This window comes from Molossus molossus, unplaced genomic scaffold (genome assembly GCF_014108415.1).
Source record: "Molossus molossus isolate mMolMol1 unplaced genomic scaffold, mMolMol1.p scaffold_m16_p_4, whole genome shotgun sequence".
Taxonomy (NCBI): domain Eukaryota; kingdom Metazoa; phylum Chordata; class Mammalia; order Chiroptera; family Molossidae; genus Molossus; species Molossus molossus.
In genome coordinates this window covers 90724684-90741197 of record NW_023425377.1, presented here as the reverse complement: position 1 = coordinate 90741197, position 16514 = coordinate 90724684, and the positions used below count along the sequence as shown (strand labels likewise).

At 38.3% G+C, this 16514-nt stretch overlaps 1 pseudogene; it reads right to left on the bottom strand.

Annotated features, from left to right (window-relative positions):
- Positions 1-6774: 6774 nt before the first annotated feature.
- On the bottom strand, positions 6775-10190 carry LOC118643954 (annotated as a pseudogene).
- Positions 10191-16514: the final 6324 nt, after the last annotated feature.

The window sequence follows — 16514 nt, the reverse complement described above, 5'->3', positions numbered from 1 at the left end:
TTTTTAAAAAACTTTTTTTGTGTCCAGCCAGTGTGGCTTAGTGGTTGAGTGTCAACCCATGCACCAAGAGGTCACCCGTTCGATTCCTGGTCAGGGCACATGCCCAGATTGTGGGCCCAATCCCCAGTGGGGGGCATGTAGGAGGCAGCCAACCGATGTTCTCTTTCATTGATGTTTCTATCTCTCTCTCCCTTTTCCTTCGTCTCTCTCTAAAAATCAGTAAAGAAAAAAATAAAAACTATTTTTGTTTCTGAGTTTCAGGCTACACTTGCCTGGTTGCTTTTAGCTTAAGGGCCACAGTTTAGGAGAAAAGGGCACAAGTTGAGGACATTTAAAGGGAATGACTGGGAAGACAGTTCCATGCCATTAAAGAACTGAGGGGGGCATTGGAGATATATAATTTATGAAATGAAATGTGTGCATGTGCATGTCTGTGTGTCTATGTGTCCAGGGGATGCATATGTAATGGGTATATTGAAAGATCTGCATATTTCATTTAGATTCAATACTTTTAATTAGGATCAAAGGGTGTATTCTCAATGTGAAAGTCTTTTCTTTAAACTAGAAGGTATTTCTAAAGAGCTGCTTTGGGATGGAATGCAGTTCCTCATTCTGGAGGTATCTATACATCTCCTCATGATACCTACTTTACATTTCAGGTAGGGTTGGTGTTATTTAGTGAGAATTCAAAGTTATTTTTCACTCTAATCTTCTTTTCTCTTATGGTTTTTGTGCACCTCTGTAAGAAAGAAAGCTGATGGCAACAGCTTGTTTTAAGAATGGTCTTTTATTAATAAAGGTGTTAACTGTATGTCTTCTGTAAAAGTTGCCAAAGGTGTCTTGTTCTATTTACTATTAGGTATTTAATGACAAATTCCATTTGTCTTTTATTTATTAACCTCATTTAACTTCTGTGATTACAGCTGTTATTGATAGGATATGACTAGCCAGACAATTCCAAATATGTGCATAGAAAGTAAAAATTTAAACAAGTCATGAAAAAAATCCATGAGGGTTCTTTCATGTTTTTGTCTTGACTTGCAAGCTTGCACTCCAGATGCTGTTTACATTCATAATTTCATCTACAATTGGGGTTATTTTGATTGGATAATGGTCAGGGCTCACTTATCGCTTTGAAGTGTTGGGCTTCCAAACTCAATTGTGATACAGAGAAGAGCCCACATTTCTGCTCAGATTTTTGCCATGAAAATAGGACTAATTAAAATAATCAATAATGAATTGATATAAATATAAATATAAAGTTTAAAAATGTGATATAGACTAAAATGCAAAATTCAAGGAAATGTGAACACCAGTTGAACATTAGGGAGAAATGATCAAATTCTGCCTCTTATTTGTCTCATGCTTGCTACCTCTGTCCAGACTTGAGTAAAACACACTCGTTCTGAACCTGGCTTGCTTTTAGGTCCTAACTTTCCAGGGCCCAGAGCTTGAAGCTGAGCTTAGAATTTCTTTCCACTTATAGCCACAGATGGCTACTGACTCTTCCAGGCTGTTAGGTGGCAGAGGTGGGGCCTTCTGGCGTGTTTTCGAATTCCTGGTCAGCTGTAGGAAATTTTTTGCTGCCTTCCAGGGAACTCGGATTCACTGTCTTTTCTCTTTCATACAATAGAAAGAGAAAGAAACGGCTGCATCGATTGTTCTTCTGTGTGAATTCTCTTATGATTTTTATCACCACAATCACCAGCTTCCCTGCAGTTTCATTTCGATGTTCTTCTACCTTAGTGTATTATTGCTAATTTAAAAATAAAGATGTGGCTTACTCATTAAACGTTGCTATGCTGGTTCCCCTTGTAATGGTCCTAAAAGGTTTCCAGATCCTTCACAAGCATGCATCTTGCTTTCTGTTACAGCCCAAGCTTATTATTACATAAATTCTAATGCATATTTAAACCTAGCATCATGGTTTAAAAAGAGATGTGAAATGATTTTGAAAATAGGAACCTACAGCTTTGCAGGCACGTAGACTCACTACCTGAATGACTTCTTGATTATTTCACTTTTTAAATAAATTTTACTAAAATTAGTCTAGATGTTTGGCTTGATCTGTGAGGTGTATAACTGAGTGTTAGTTTCTTAGGGAGCTCAGTCCCCATGGAGTTCATAATCATGTTAAGAGAGGCAGGTGATCATTTAATTGACTTTAAGATATTCATAAAGTGGAGTTGCTATTCTTTAAATTCACTTCTGTTAGACTGACTCATTGAAATCTAAATTCTCCATTCCCTTGGAAACATACTAACTTATGATCAGGACATGCTAAATGCTCAGAACTGGTAGATTATTTTTACTAACCTTGTATGCCCGTCCTATACCAATTGAGTCATTTTCTTGCCAATAATAAGTTGTTGGCTCTCAAACCTATTTATGACAGACACACACACACACACACACACACATATTTTTTATAATTATCAGTAAATATTATAGAAACTTAATGCCATTGAATGTGGATAAAAAGAGGGTATTGTTTCTATGAAGACTGAGTTGACTATTTTGGACAGATGATAAAAGTAAATAAAAAATAATCATGTTGAATTATGTATGGGCAAGACAACTATGAAAGATTGGGGAGATTGTAAATTTCCAAAAGGTTTTGCATTCAAATTGACTATTAAAGGAGTTTTTAGATTTTCACTCTATTTTCATAAAATGCATACTAGCACTCATGAGTTACTGCTAGAAAGATATTTTACAATTTCAATCAACAGATTCATACTTAAAGGGCTTGTTATATATCAATATATTGACAAATGTATCTATTTTTAGATATGGTAAAATAATTTGGTTCCTTTTAAAATGAACTTAGTAACTATTAGCTTTTCCCATGTCTGTTAAGAGGACTTTTTAAAAAAGAGTATTTATTTATTTTACATTTATTGATTTAGAGAGAGAGAGAGAGAGAGAGAGAGAGAGAGAGACAGAGAGAGAGAGAGAGAGAGAGAGAGAGAGATTTGTTGTTTCACTTATTCATGCATTCATTGGTTACTTCTTATATGTGCCCTGACTAGATAAAAAACCCCAGCCTTGCCATATTGGGATGATGCTCTAACCAACTGAGCTACCTGGCCAGGGCCAAGAGAACTTTTACAATAGTAAGTAACAGAAACAAACTGAGGGTAATTATTTTGGTTCAGAGATTGCCAAAGCCATGAATTAAGGCACAAGCACAAACACACACACACACACACACACACACACACACAATTTGGGATAAAATTTATTCCTATTAATAGGCTGGTAATAACTTACTGTTAAGGCTTTGGTTTGTATTTTTCAAAGTCTTTGCATAATAATGATCTCATGTAGAATACAGCAGGATTTCTTCACCAGTTCAGAGGAAAACAATTTCTGTTCCACAGGAATGTTAACTCTTTCAAGTTTAAAATGGAGTCTCCTTGATGGTGTTTAATTCTCCCTGCACATACGCCTGGTACTTAGTGCTAGATTATTAACTCCTCGGTGACAGACTCTTGTTTCTGCAGTGGCAAGACTGCCAAACTGGGAGCCAGGAGAATTCACAAGTTTTAGTGTTACTCGCTTGACTCTCTCAATGTCACAACCATAAGTGTGACCAAGTGGGTAACAACTTCTCGTTCTGTGTGACAGTCTTGTTCTGGGGTTAAGTGAGACAATGCAATGAACATTGCATAAGGGAGAAAGTCCTATGCACAAGTGACACACACTATCTGCTGTGGCGGGGGCGCAGTTGATGTGTAATGACCTTTGTCCAAACATAGCAGAGAGAATGTTTCTTTACTGTATTCTGTTGATGTATATTACACAAATTGCACAGTACTCTTAGGGGATTTGAACACTAATGCATTTCGTCCATAGTGATCTCTTCCAGTCATAATCTCTCTATATAACCAAAAGGAAGAAAAATACTCTGAGCGTCAATCTGCGTAAGGAAATCTGTTGTCTATTATCTCTGTGTAAATTTTTATTTTGCCAGTTGAAGTCTGGAGTTCTTCTCATCTTATTTATTGATGATTTTGTCAAAACTGCTTAAAAGAGTATCAATAATCACATTGGATTCTAAGATATATGAAGTTGTCCATTATAACTACATGGATGATAGTTTCATTTAACAAGATAATAGAAAACATGTTACCTGATATGATAAGTATACTTTTTTCCCCCCCTAGAAACAGGCATTGGTTTATTATTTAGGACTTGTAGTGTTGTTTGTTTCATCTTTGATAAATAGTGAAATTCTGCTATATATAAATGTATATATTTTGTTATGGCTTTCTTCTTTTTAGGTACCCCCTGTCTACTTCCTTAGCACATAAAGTTATTCTCACCAAAATGATCAATTGAAATGAACATAGTAATTTATTTAGGGGGTGATAAGGTTCAGGACACACTATTCCAAAATATGACACCTTGGTATATTGAATATTTGAAACTGGGAGATTTTGAGAAATGATAGGTGCAGGAAGGACTTCCCAACCTTTCCCCAAAGCAGGACAGAGGTGTCCTCCCTATTCCCAGAGGAAAGGAGCTTCCTTACTTATAGGATGGAAGGACACAGAGAGAAATAGGAAAAAATAGGATTTGCTAAGTTTCTCCCAGTTTACTACACTCAGCTCATACTTTTTGCCCTAACTTGTCTTTCTACAGCTTTTCAATCTTCATCAAACCTAGCATAAAAACACTTTGTTTCTTTGGGTCTTCATTTCCTTATGAAGGCTCTCTCATGTTATGTAAAATTTATATTGAAAAAATGTGTATGCTTTTCTCCTGTGAATCTGTCTATTGCTATAGGAGTCCTTATCGGGACCTTAGAAGGATAGAGGAAAAAGATATTTTTCTCCCTTAGAAGGACATGAACATAGACAGCAAAGCTTAGGGTGGGGTGGGGGGAAAGGGGAGGGGGGTGTCAATGGGGGAAAAATGAGAAACATCTGTAACAAAAACAAATTAATAAATTTAAAAAAATTGTTCAATCTAAAAAAAAATAAGTATCACTACAAACTACTGCTCAGTATCCTATACTAAAAAACACAATGGTCATTTATTAATAGTTTATGGTGCTCTAGGTTCTAGACCCAAAAGAGATGATCTCATTTAACCCCTATATCAACCCTGAGGGGTAGATACTTTTTCCAGGTGAAGGAATGGACTTAGACAGGTGAAGTGACTTGCTTAAAGTCAAAGAAAATTTAAGATGAACACAGATTTGAGTGCCAAACTCTGGAACCTAAGAGTAGTCTCTTAGCCTACCTGCAGGCTAAGCCTTAGGAAGAGCTTGTCAGCAAATAGCACAGGTAGAACATTGGCAATGAAATCCATTGAACATAAGATAATAAGAAATTGTGTGGTTTGATCTTATTTATTAGGCTAGGTGTGCTCATTACATAGACATTCCAGTAAAATAAGTTAGTGTGAGAGTCTACCATTTTTCTAGGCTATCAAGACAGATTACAAAATTAACATAGTAAAGTCAGTTGGTTATTACCTTAACTTAGGCTAAATCTTGTTTAAAACATTTTAACTGAAAGAAGTGAAGCTACATTTGTCAGTAAAAGTATTAAGGAGCTCCATTCCAGCAGTTTTGTAGCTCGGCATACCCATTTAATCTACAAAACCACCCAAATAAGGAATGCTTGAATTTGGCTATCTGCAATATTCTGTTATCTCCAGCTATTTGGCTTCCTGATTTATTAAACTACTCATGTTTTTCTCACCTCTACTAATGCATGTCTGTTTGTAGAACATGAAATTTTGTTCTGATTTTCATTTGGAATGAATGACTTATCTAAACACACGGAAAACATAGGCTGACGGCATTTTCTTTCATTTGCTGCTGTGAGCTCATCACCTTTAGTGAGGTAGATCTATCTGTTCCTACCAAGTCATTGGTCTGCTCCGGGCTTGGCCTTTGTTGCCTGGGGGAGGGAATCCAGAGCCTTTGCCTCAGATCATAAGTGTGCTCGTTTTTGCTGTGGTCTCTTTTATCAGGTGCCCAGACTTTCACTTGGATTCTAATGCCAGTTCTTAATGCCCAAACCCCAAGCATTTTTTCACGCTTTTATATTCCTCAGAATCCTGAAACTAATTGGGAACCTACTATCATTCTTGCTTCCCAGTTGGGTTATACTACAGACTTTGGATATTTGTAAAAATTTCTCTCCTATTCCCCTGTCTGACCTATAAAACCAGGTTCATAATCCTGATGTCTCTCCTGGATTCCACCATGCTGACGAACTTCTATCATTCATACCTTTCTCTGTATTATATAACATCCCATCAGACTCTTTTAATATTTTTAAGAACTCCCTTTGCCTTTCAACACCCATCTATAAACTAGATTCATAGTTAGGCCTGGTGTCTCTTGGCTACCCAGGGCTGATGCACTAGGGAAACAAGTTTTCTGATGACTGTCAACTTTGGCATTATTATTGATCAAGTTTTCAAAACTACCAAGACATATGTTTACAATGTACATTAAGCCATAATTTCTGTCTTCTACCTGTATAATATAAAAGAAATACCCAGCTTTTTAATAGCAGTGAGGTTACAATGGATTTTTATATTAAAAATACTCTATTTTGTGATTATCTTTTAATCTAATATTATTAATTTTTTATTACATTTCTTATTTCAAAAAAAGAAAAAAACAGGAGGCTAAAAGCAAGAGGAATATTAAAAGTGAAATATCATACAAAAGATACATTAAAGCTTAATAAGGGTACTTTAATTAATAGTACATTTTAAAAGCTCAATTTTAGCTTTTTGATTCATGTTTCACAGAACTACATTGTGATCATTATTTTGAGGCCAATTCACAGGTGACAGGTCCCCATTGTGATCAGTGTGCATGGGACACGGCTCATCTGTGTCACCCACACAAACTAGTTCCTTTCTAAGAACCTGACCATGAAGAAAGGGCCCAGGCCCAGGCAGGCTTTTAGTCCCAACAATGCTACATAAGTGAGGAAGATGCTACTGTGGAAGGTGACCATGCAGTCCAAGTCCACCCAATTCTTTGTCGGATAACAAAATAAAAAAATATAGCCCTGGCCAGTTTGGCTCAGCGGTTAGAGCGGCGGCCTGCGGTCTGGAGAGACCCGGGTTCGGTTCCCACTAAGGGCACGTACTTCGGTTGCAGTTTGTCCCCGGCCCTGGTTGGTTGTGCGGGTGGCAGCCACTCGATGTGTCCCTTCGCGTTGATGTTTCTCTCTCTCTCTCCCTCCCACTCTATCTGTACAAAAAAATGGAAAAATATCCTCAGGTGAGGATAAAAAATAAATAAAAATATAAAAAATAAAAAAATATATCCCTGGAAGCAGAGAGGCAGCAAGGCAGGGGGCTAAGTCAGGAAGAAATGTATGTTCTGGGGGTTGCATGGCATGCACTTTTTCTTCCATTTTCCAGGCTTTGTAAAAAGGGTCTTTCTCAAGGCAAAGAAGAAGCGGTGAGTGAGTGGTTGGTGTCTGGGTCTTTGCAGAATAACAGGGCGTGGCAAGGTGCTGGGAGTTTATGTGGTTTAACAGGCAAGGGCCCCCTTTTGGTGACCAATCACAGAATGAAATAAAAGCTGGTTTCACATAGAGGTGTTGGAGACCAACATCACGCTGCAGCCAGCCTGGATTGGGGCTGAACTGCACTGAGCAGCACTGCATGGAGGAAGAAGGGCACAAAGATCCCCCAAACCCAAAGAGTAACCCCTGTGGCAAGACCCAGCAGCAAGTACGGCAGGAAGAAGACATGGTTGGCCTTCATAAGACCATCCTGCCCCATTATAGCACACAGCTCTGGGAACTCATAGGTCAGCTTTTGACTCTTAGTGGGCTCAAAGTTGGGTTGCTCCAGAAGCTATAGAAATTCTCTCCGGAGACATTCTTGTTTCAAAGAATCCCCACTAACAATTTTTCATGGAAAATTGCCCACTGTAAACAAGGGCTAACCATACAAGTAATAAAGGACACTGTATGTGAGAACCTGCAGAAAAAAAAAGAAGACACAAATTCTTAAAACAATTTTTTTTTTCTTGATTGATTTTAGAGAGGAAGGGAGAGTGAGAAAGATAGAAACATCAATGAGAGAGAATATTGATCAGTCTCCTCTTGCATGCCACTCACTGGGGATCAGGCCCACAATGTGGGCATATGCCCTGACTGGGAATTGAACCAGCAGCCTCTTGGTGCATGGATCAGTGCTCAACCTCTGAGCCACATGAGCTGGGCAAAAAACAAATTCTTTAAATTAATTACATTATTAGAAATTGATGATTAAAGAAAAAGTGAAATTTTTGGCATCTGTGTTTAAATAATAGATAAGATCAAAAATATCTTCAGAGAACAAGGAATAGTAAAAATGACCTAACAGAATTGAAAAAGAACCAAGCCAAGAATCCATAAATGCTTCTGAAATTCTTAATTTATATGGAGTTGTATTCTTTGTTTTTCTTTTAATGATTTCAAAGTGAGGTCATTACTGTATTAGTCAGGGTTCTCAAGAGAAATAGAATCAATAAGGTGTGTGTGGAGAGAGAGATGAGAGATTGATTTATTTTAGTAAGTGTCTCATGTGATTTTGGAGGCTGCCAAGTTCAAAATCAGCAAGGCAGGTTGGCAGAACTGGAGACCCAGGGTAAAGCTGATGTTTTAGCTCAAGTCCAAAGACAAACTTCAGGCAGAATTTTCTCTCCCTTGAGGGGAGTCAGTTTTTTTTTCTCTTAAGGACTTCAACTGATTAGATGAGGCTCACCCACATTGTGAAGGGTAATCTGCTTTACTCGGAATCCACTGATTTAAATGTTAATTTTATCTAAAAAGTACCTGTACAGCAACATCCACACTAGTACCTAACAAAACATCTGGGTACCATGGCCTAGCCAAGTTGGCAGATAAAGTTAGCCATCACAATGATGTTTCTTTCTCATTCTGTACATTTTTGCCTTTCTAGAATTATTCTTTAAGCTCCAAAAGTATTTGACTTTTAAAGGCAACATTCCTGAATGTTTTTACTTACACGAATTTTAGTAATAAAATCCCTCTTTGTAGAAGACTAGATTGTTTCTTATTCTTGTGTGGGGAAAGACTACATATTTTAGAGTTATATCTTCAGTATGGTCTGTGTACTCATTTTCCTCTATTCTTTTCTATTTCTAAAGTCTGAAAAATGACCTTGTGTGATGTTGGTTAGGATTTCCAGGCAGTGTTGTTCCTTCTGTAAATTATATATTCTAGACTGAGCATAGTCCGGACTAGACTCTTTGTATACTATATATAGGTAATCAGCTGTTTACCTGTGCCTATTTTTTTGTTGCCAGGCACAAGTATTTATGTAGTGTTTCTGTGCCACATTGACCTTTGACCCACTAGCCCAGAAATGTTTGCCTTCTTTTTGAAATTAGCACATTATAAGGAAAGCAGAATTTAGAGCTGTGATTTGAGGATGGTGCTTATAGCATCACTGGTTAGATCATAATCCTAAGGAGGTAATAAACGTGGCTTCTCCAGTGGATGTCACTTTTCTTCATTTGCAACCGCAGCCCCCAAGAACTCAGGCCTTTGTACAAAAATGTGAGCTGGGGAAGATACCGCTTTCGTGTAGTTTCAGTTTAGAAAGCAGCAAATCACCCACCACACTGCCGGTGTTGTAGCTGCCACATTTTGTTTCTGAAGTACAGCATCCACGGAAAGTCCTTTGAGTTACTTCCATTTCCCTGAGTCCGTTTGTACCTGAAAACAGTACCCAAAATGGGAAATCCCGAGGAAAATATTTTTGTCATCAAGGACATTTCTACATGTTATGTTCTGCAGAAAGAATTTTTTACGCAATGGTCTTATTTCCGATGAGGCAGAAATCTTCTCTGAATTGCTGGGTGTAGTTTGTTTTGATACCTTCCCTGTCAGCAACTGCTCAGGGTCCCAGCGAGTCACACGCGTATCCTGGACTGCTCCTTTGCTCGGGACCTGCTCGGTGATAGTGACAATCGTACAATTTTGATGGCTGCTAAATCTCTAAGCTTTTTTTTTTTTTTTTCCTGACAAGAGGCAAATGGAATTTGCTTTTCTTTTCATTTGACAGCCTCTTCTTGTCAAGGTATTCCTCCCCTCACCCCCGCCCCTGAGGAGTTTCCGAAGTTCTTTAGACCCCACAGTCATGTCACTCATCACAGCCTCATAGAAGAGACGGCTGGGGGAATGAGGCATCGGTGAGCCATACTTCATAAGCACTGTGCACCACGGCCAATCCAGAGAAACCGTCACACCAAGGATAGACATTGCCACTGCCATGAATATCCGTGGTCACTTTAGACAGTTACGCCTTTGTTTTGGGGAGCTAGCCTGTGTATTGTAGGATTTTTTGCATCATCCCTGGCTTCTATCCAGTACAGCTACCCCATTGTGAGAATCAAAAGGTATTTGGATATTGCCAAATATTCCCAGTGGGTGGCTGGGGGGGGGGGCAATACATGACTGTGGTTGAGAACCACTGCTCTAAGTCACTGCCACAAATCCCACTCTTACAAAAGGCTATAGAGAGAGACACCAAGCCTCAGAATTACAGTCTACATGACCTTAGTGGGCTGGGCTCACAGAAGGTGGCTTCTAAAGGGTCTTTTCAGCCTCTCTTGGGATATATATATATTTTTTAATATTTTTTTCTTTATTGATTTTAGAGAGAGAGGAAGGGAGGGGGAGAGAGAGAGAGAAGCATCGATGAGAGAGAACATTGACTGGCTGCCTCCTGCATGCCCTGCACTAAGGATCAGGCCCACAACCTGGGCATGTGCCCTGACCAGGAATCAAACCGGAGACCTCTTAGTGCATGGGTCGATGCTCAACCACTGAGCCACACCGGCCAGGCTCTCGGGATGTCTTTTGTGCTAACAAATCTCTCCTATAGTTTTATGTTTCCTGTGGAGAGAAGCAGAATTTAACAGAAAATGAAGTAACAAAGGCTACCTTGCTGTGAGAGTTACCCCTCATTTAACAGTCAATTAAAGAGACAGTGTAGAGGGCACATGCAAATGGAGTGATATAGGCATTGGTTCTAGAGCTGGACTGCCTGGGTGGGAAGCCCAGCTTTCTTACGCCAGGTGGGTATTTGGGCACGTCACTTACCATTCTCATGCCTCAATTTTCTACCAATAACACAGGGTTAGCGATAGACTCTATTTAAGGAGTTGTTGTGAGATTCAAATGAGATAATATATAGAAAGGGCTTAGAACCGTACTTAGTACATTGCAACGTTGGATACATGTCAAAGGAGACAAAAATAAGGCATTTTTCCAGGAAGAACATGAATGCATACGTTGATTAGGAATTTTGCAGTGTGTAACCTCATAAACATAATTAAGCCATGTCTGTTTCACAAGCTTTTTGACAATTATTGCTTTAATGTTGCCGTTCTAACAAAGGACGTTGCAAACGAAGCTTGATATACCTTAAGTGAAACCATGCCTCTTGAAAACATAAAAAAGTAATGACTTCCGGTGTCCTAATATAAAAGTGTAGCTCACAGATGGATGTGAGAGGAATCTGATCGAACTCTGTCTTCACTCACTGCAACCATCAACCCTGTACCCCGTCTTAACCTGATCTCAGCTAGGACAAATCTTTACTAGGCCCCTTTTGTTTCATTAATCAGAAGTATCTGGCCAGGACATGAAAACCGACATCTGAGAGCCAGAGGAGGCCCAGACCAGGACTGTTCCACAGGGAGGACCAAAGCATCAGAAACAAAAGAAGCTCACAGTCATTCAACTCCTCTGAGTATGCTTACCTTGTTTTTATGCAGTGCTGGAAACAGAGAGAAATGGAGCCATAACTGAAGTACCATCTAACTGCAGCAATATACAATTTTTGTGGTTTAGATAAAAAAAAAAAAAGAAGAGAAAAGAAAAAGGAAAAAGGTAGGCAGCAGGATTTGATTATTGCCTGCTGTTCTGAGTACAGATACTTGGGATTCATGGAAACAGCAGCTGGAACTGGATTTCTGTTTTAAGCACGAGTTCACACTGAGTTCCATTCCTTGTTGTCTTAAAGAAGTTACCAAAAAACCCCATGTTCATCCAGATATGTAGTGAACATTCTGTGGATTTTTTTTTTTTTATAACAACAGTAAGTGACTATTTTAAGATTTTGGTCATAGTACATGATTATAAAGCATAAAGCATATATAATTGTCGAAAATATTTCAGGCCTTCGGGGGCACGAATTGAAGGAAGTTAGTTTGTGATGGGTCCTGGGCCATGTTCAGGTGGAAAGCAAAGACACTCAGTCTCTGGAAGGACCTTGGTCCCTCCTCATACAGAATGAATCACAGGAATGGGGCTCCGTTGGGCACTTTTTCTAAGGATGATCTACTTGTCTTCTTTAGAGCTGTCTGTTGGGCTGGCTTTCCGGTTGAATTACTCCTCTAAAACTATTTCAAAGGAGGTTATGACATTTATAAAGACATCTATAAATAGTTACACATATGCTAGCAGAAAAATATTGTAGACAGTTTAATATACTAAACAATTAGCTACATACACATTTGCTATGACTTGTACTTTACAAACTTAACTGAGAAAAAAAATATGCATGTAAACAACTTTCGGGTGACCTTCAGATTAGTGAGAAATTTGATGTGAGCCATTTCTAGTGCATGTTATCTCTCTTATACCAGTTATGCATGCATCCAGAAAGTTATGGGTTTATTGGAAAATGAGAGAAGGCCTGTAATTGTCATTCATTCATGGCTGTCCACAAAAAATAATTCAGGTGGACAATTTCACTCTAGCCAAACCTGGTAGGGCACAGGGACCTCACTAAACCCGGGGCTTTGCTGTGTAATTCCACCATCAGAATCTGATATTATTTATTCTTCTATGTTTTACATTTTTTTATTAGGCTATTCATCCCAATAGAAGAGTTATTTTATTTTCCCTGTATGTAATACTCTGCTGTTAATGTTGACCGCTCACGAGTTAACTCGTATTTGCACTTGCATTAGACGTGAATGACAGATACATTTTTCTAGTTCTTCTTTTTGTAGTATTTTATTCTTTTTCCTCTGAATTGCTTTTCTTCAACTTTTAAACCTCTCATATTTTTTTCCCCAAGGGTGCAGCCTTGGCAATTTCCTTCACTTAAAAGAGTAGGAAGGAGTCGTGTTTGTTTCATCTCTGGTATGACTGCATTGCAATGGATGTGGAAACAGACTGCTGTTGAAATCTTAATTCACACCCGTGGTGGTGGAATGGGAGAACTCACTGAGTTCAAGTTTAATGAACAATGAGAGGTGATCGATTTAACAAGCATTATACCAGCAAAGGCTGCAGCAAAGATAGGATGCTTCGCTTTTATTAGAATAACTGTATTTGAACACATTCATTTATTTATTTTCATTATGCTGTTAACAATCAGTAATTAAAGAAGACACTTGACTTCCTACTATATTATTATGCCTATTATCATAAGTAACCCCTGACCTAACTTGATATTTTAGGTTTGTTGAAACACATTTGCTTGGGTTTTCCTGTTTGTTTGTTTATTAATGTATTTGTTTTTTTTTAATTGATGTATAATTGTCATACAATAGTCTATTAGTTTCAGGTGTACATAATATTAATTCAATATTTGCATATATTACAAAATGATCTCTATAATAAGTTTAGTTATCTGTCACCATATAAAGTTATTGCATTATTATTGTCTATGTTCTCTCTTCTGTACATTATTTTCCCATGGCTTATTTATTTTATAACTGGAAGTTTGTACATGTTAGTCCCCTTCACCTATTTCAGCCATCCCCAAACTCCTCCCTTCTCTGGTAACCACCAGTTAATTGTATCTACGAGTGTGTTCCTGTTTTGTTTTGTTTTGTTTGTTTGTTTTGTGGTTTAGATTACACATATAAGTGGAATCATATAGTATTTGTCTTTGTCTGTCTGAATTATTTCACTTAGCATATTACCCTCTAGGTTCATCCATGTGCTGCAAATGGCAGGATTTCATTCTTTTTATGGCTAACATTCCATTGTATATGTACATTGTATAGACCACATTTTCTTTATCCATTCATTTATCAGTGGACACTTAGATTATTTTCAGATCTTGTCTCTTGTGAATAAGGATGCAATAAACATAGAGATGCATGTATCTCTTTGAATTAGTGTTTTCATTTTTTCAGATAAATACCCAGAAGTAGAATTGCTGGATTGTATGGTAGTACTGTTTTTAATTTTTTTGAGGAACCTATATACTGTTTTTCATAGTGGCAGTAACATTATACACTCTGAACAACAGTGTATGAAGATTCCATTTACTCTACATCCTCACCAACACTTGTTATTTTTTGTCTTTTTGGTAATAGCTAATCTGACATATGTGAGGTGATATCTCATCGTGGCTTTGATTTGCATTTTCCTGACGATTAGTTGATGATTCCTGATGTTGAGCATCTTTTCGTGTACATGTTGGCCATCTGTATGTCTTCTTTGGAAAAATGTCTAGTTAATTCCTCTGCCCAGGTTTTTTTTTTTCCTCACCCTAGGACATTTTTCCATTTTTTGTTCAGATGGAGCGGGAGGGAGAGAGAGGAACAGAGAGAGAGAGAAACATCGATGTGAAGGGACACATCGAATGGCTGCCACCCACACGACCAACCAGGGCCGGGGACAAACTGCAACCGAGGTACGTGCCCTTAGCGGGAACCGAACCCGGGTCTCTCGGGACCGCAGGCCGACGCTCTAACCGCTGAGCCAAACCGGCCAGGGCTCTGCCCAGGTTTTAATTGAGTTGTTTGTTTTTCTGATAATAAGTTATGTAGGTTCTTTATAGATTTTGGATATTAACCACTTTTCAAAATATTTTGTAGCTTCCTTTTGAACCACTGAATGAGCATCAAAATCTTTTTTCTTAAGGAAACTATATATATTTGATAAACTTCAGAGAATCTGTAGTTTGAGTTTGATTTTTGTTAGATGATATGGTTATTTTGGATTTAGATTTAGCACAGTCATGTTTTAATTGATTTTTCGAGAGACAAGAAGGGAAAGAGAGAAACACTGATGGGACAGAACCATTGATTAACTGCCTCCTGCAACCTGGGCATGTGCCTTGACCAGGAATTGAACTGGCAACTTCTTGGTGCATGGGACAATGATCAACTAACTGAGTCACACCTGCCAGGGCCACAGTATTTTTAATGGCAACTTAAGAATCTTCTTGTTCAGATCAAGTTGAACCCTTTGTACTCCTGTCCAGCAAATTATTTTAAAACTGAAGACTGCATGTTGTTCAAAAGGGAACCAGAGGAATTCAGACTGTGTAAAGACATTCAGAACACTTGATGAGCACTTGCAGGTGGGGTGCTGCTTGAAGCGTCAGTGGAGTGTTTGATGGCAAGTAGGTTAATGCCTGAAAGTGAGAAGGGGCTTCAATATATTTTGAAGTTCCCCAGGGATGTTCTTGACTGCTTATTGGCACCTGAAATTTATCATGTAAGAGCTTACAGTTTTTTTTGCTTTATCTAGTTTGAGGATATTTTATGACTTGGAGAAGTTTTGAAAGTGTTTTGGTCTCCAGTGTCATTATTTATTGATCAAAAACTTAAAATAATGGGAATTGAGTGAACAGTCATGCTGCTTGTGCTTTAGTCATACTCTACATATTCAGGATGTAACGATTTCTGCTGGCCTCTACACTCTTTGTCTCCAGGTAATAAATGTATTAGAATGTCATATTGCAACCTCATTTGTCATCAGGGGTTTGCACTTATACAATGATTTGGATGCTCAGGGGAAGATCTTTCATAATATTCTCTCTCTCACCCACCAAAAGGCTTGGCAAGTGGCTGGCATTCAAAAATCATTTGCCAAATAGCAGAATAAAATGGTCCCCCAAGGAACCAAGTGTTATCAATTCAATGTATTGGAAAGTAAGAATAGTATAACATTTACTTCCAATTTAAAAAAAAATAAAATAAAATAGATTTAAGTATCAACTCAAACACTGGGTGTCTCAAACAGTACACCATTATTGAATAGTCATCAGGTATTTATTAAGCATCTATTGTGTTTCAAGCCCTTCTCCAGGTTCTGCAAATGCTATAAATAAGTGACCTATGATCTCTGAACTCAACAGCTCTCTACCAATAGGGAAACGACACATGTGAATGACTATAGAGTCAGCAACGAGGGAAAACACAGATAGTGCTATGGGTGTGCAAAGTGCTCGGGCTTGCAGATTGGAGCGAAAAGAATGGTGAGAGATGACTTGACAGAAATTATTTGATGAAGAATGTTGAAGAATTTCCCAGGTTGACAAGGGAATGATTCCATCGGCAGAGGAAATGGCTTTTTTGTTGTTTTTGTTTTTGTATTCATCTTCAGATAGAGCAGGAGAAAGAAAGAGGGGAAGAGAGAAAGAAACATCAACGAGAGAGAGACACACGGAGTGGTTGCCACCCACACAGCCCCAACCAGGGCCAGGGACAAACTGCAACTGAAGTATGTGCACTTAGCAGGAACCAAACCCAGGAT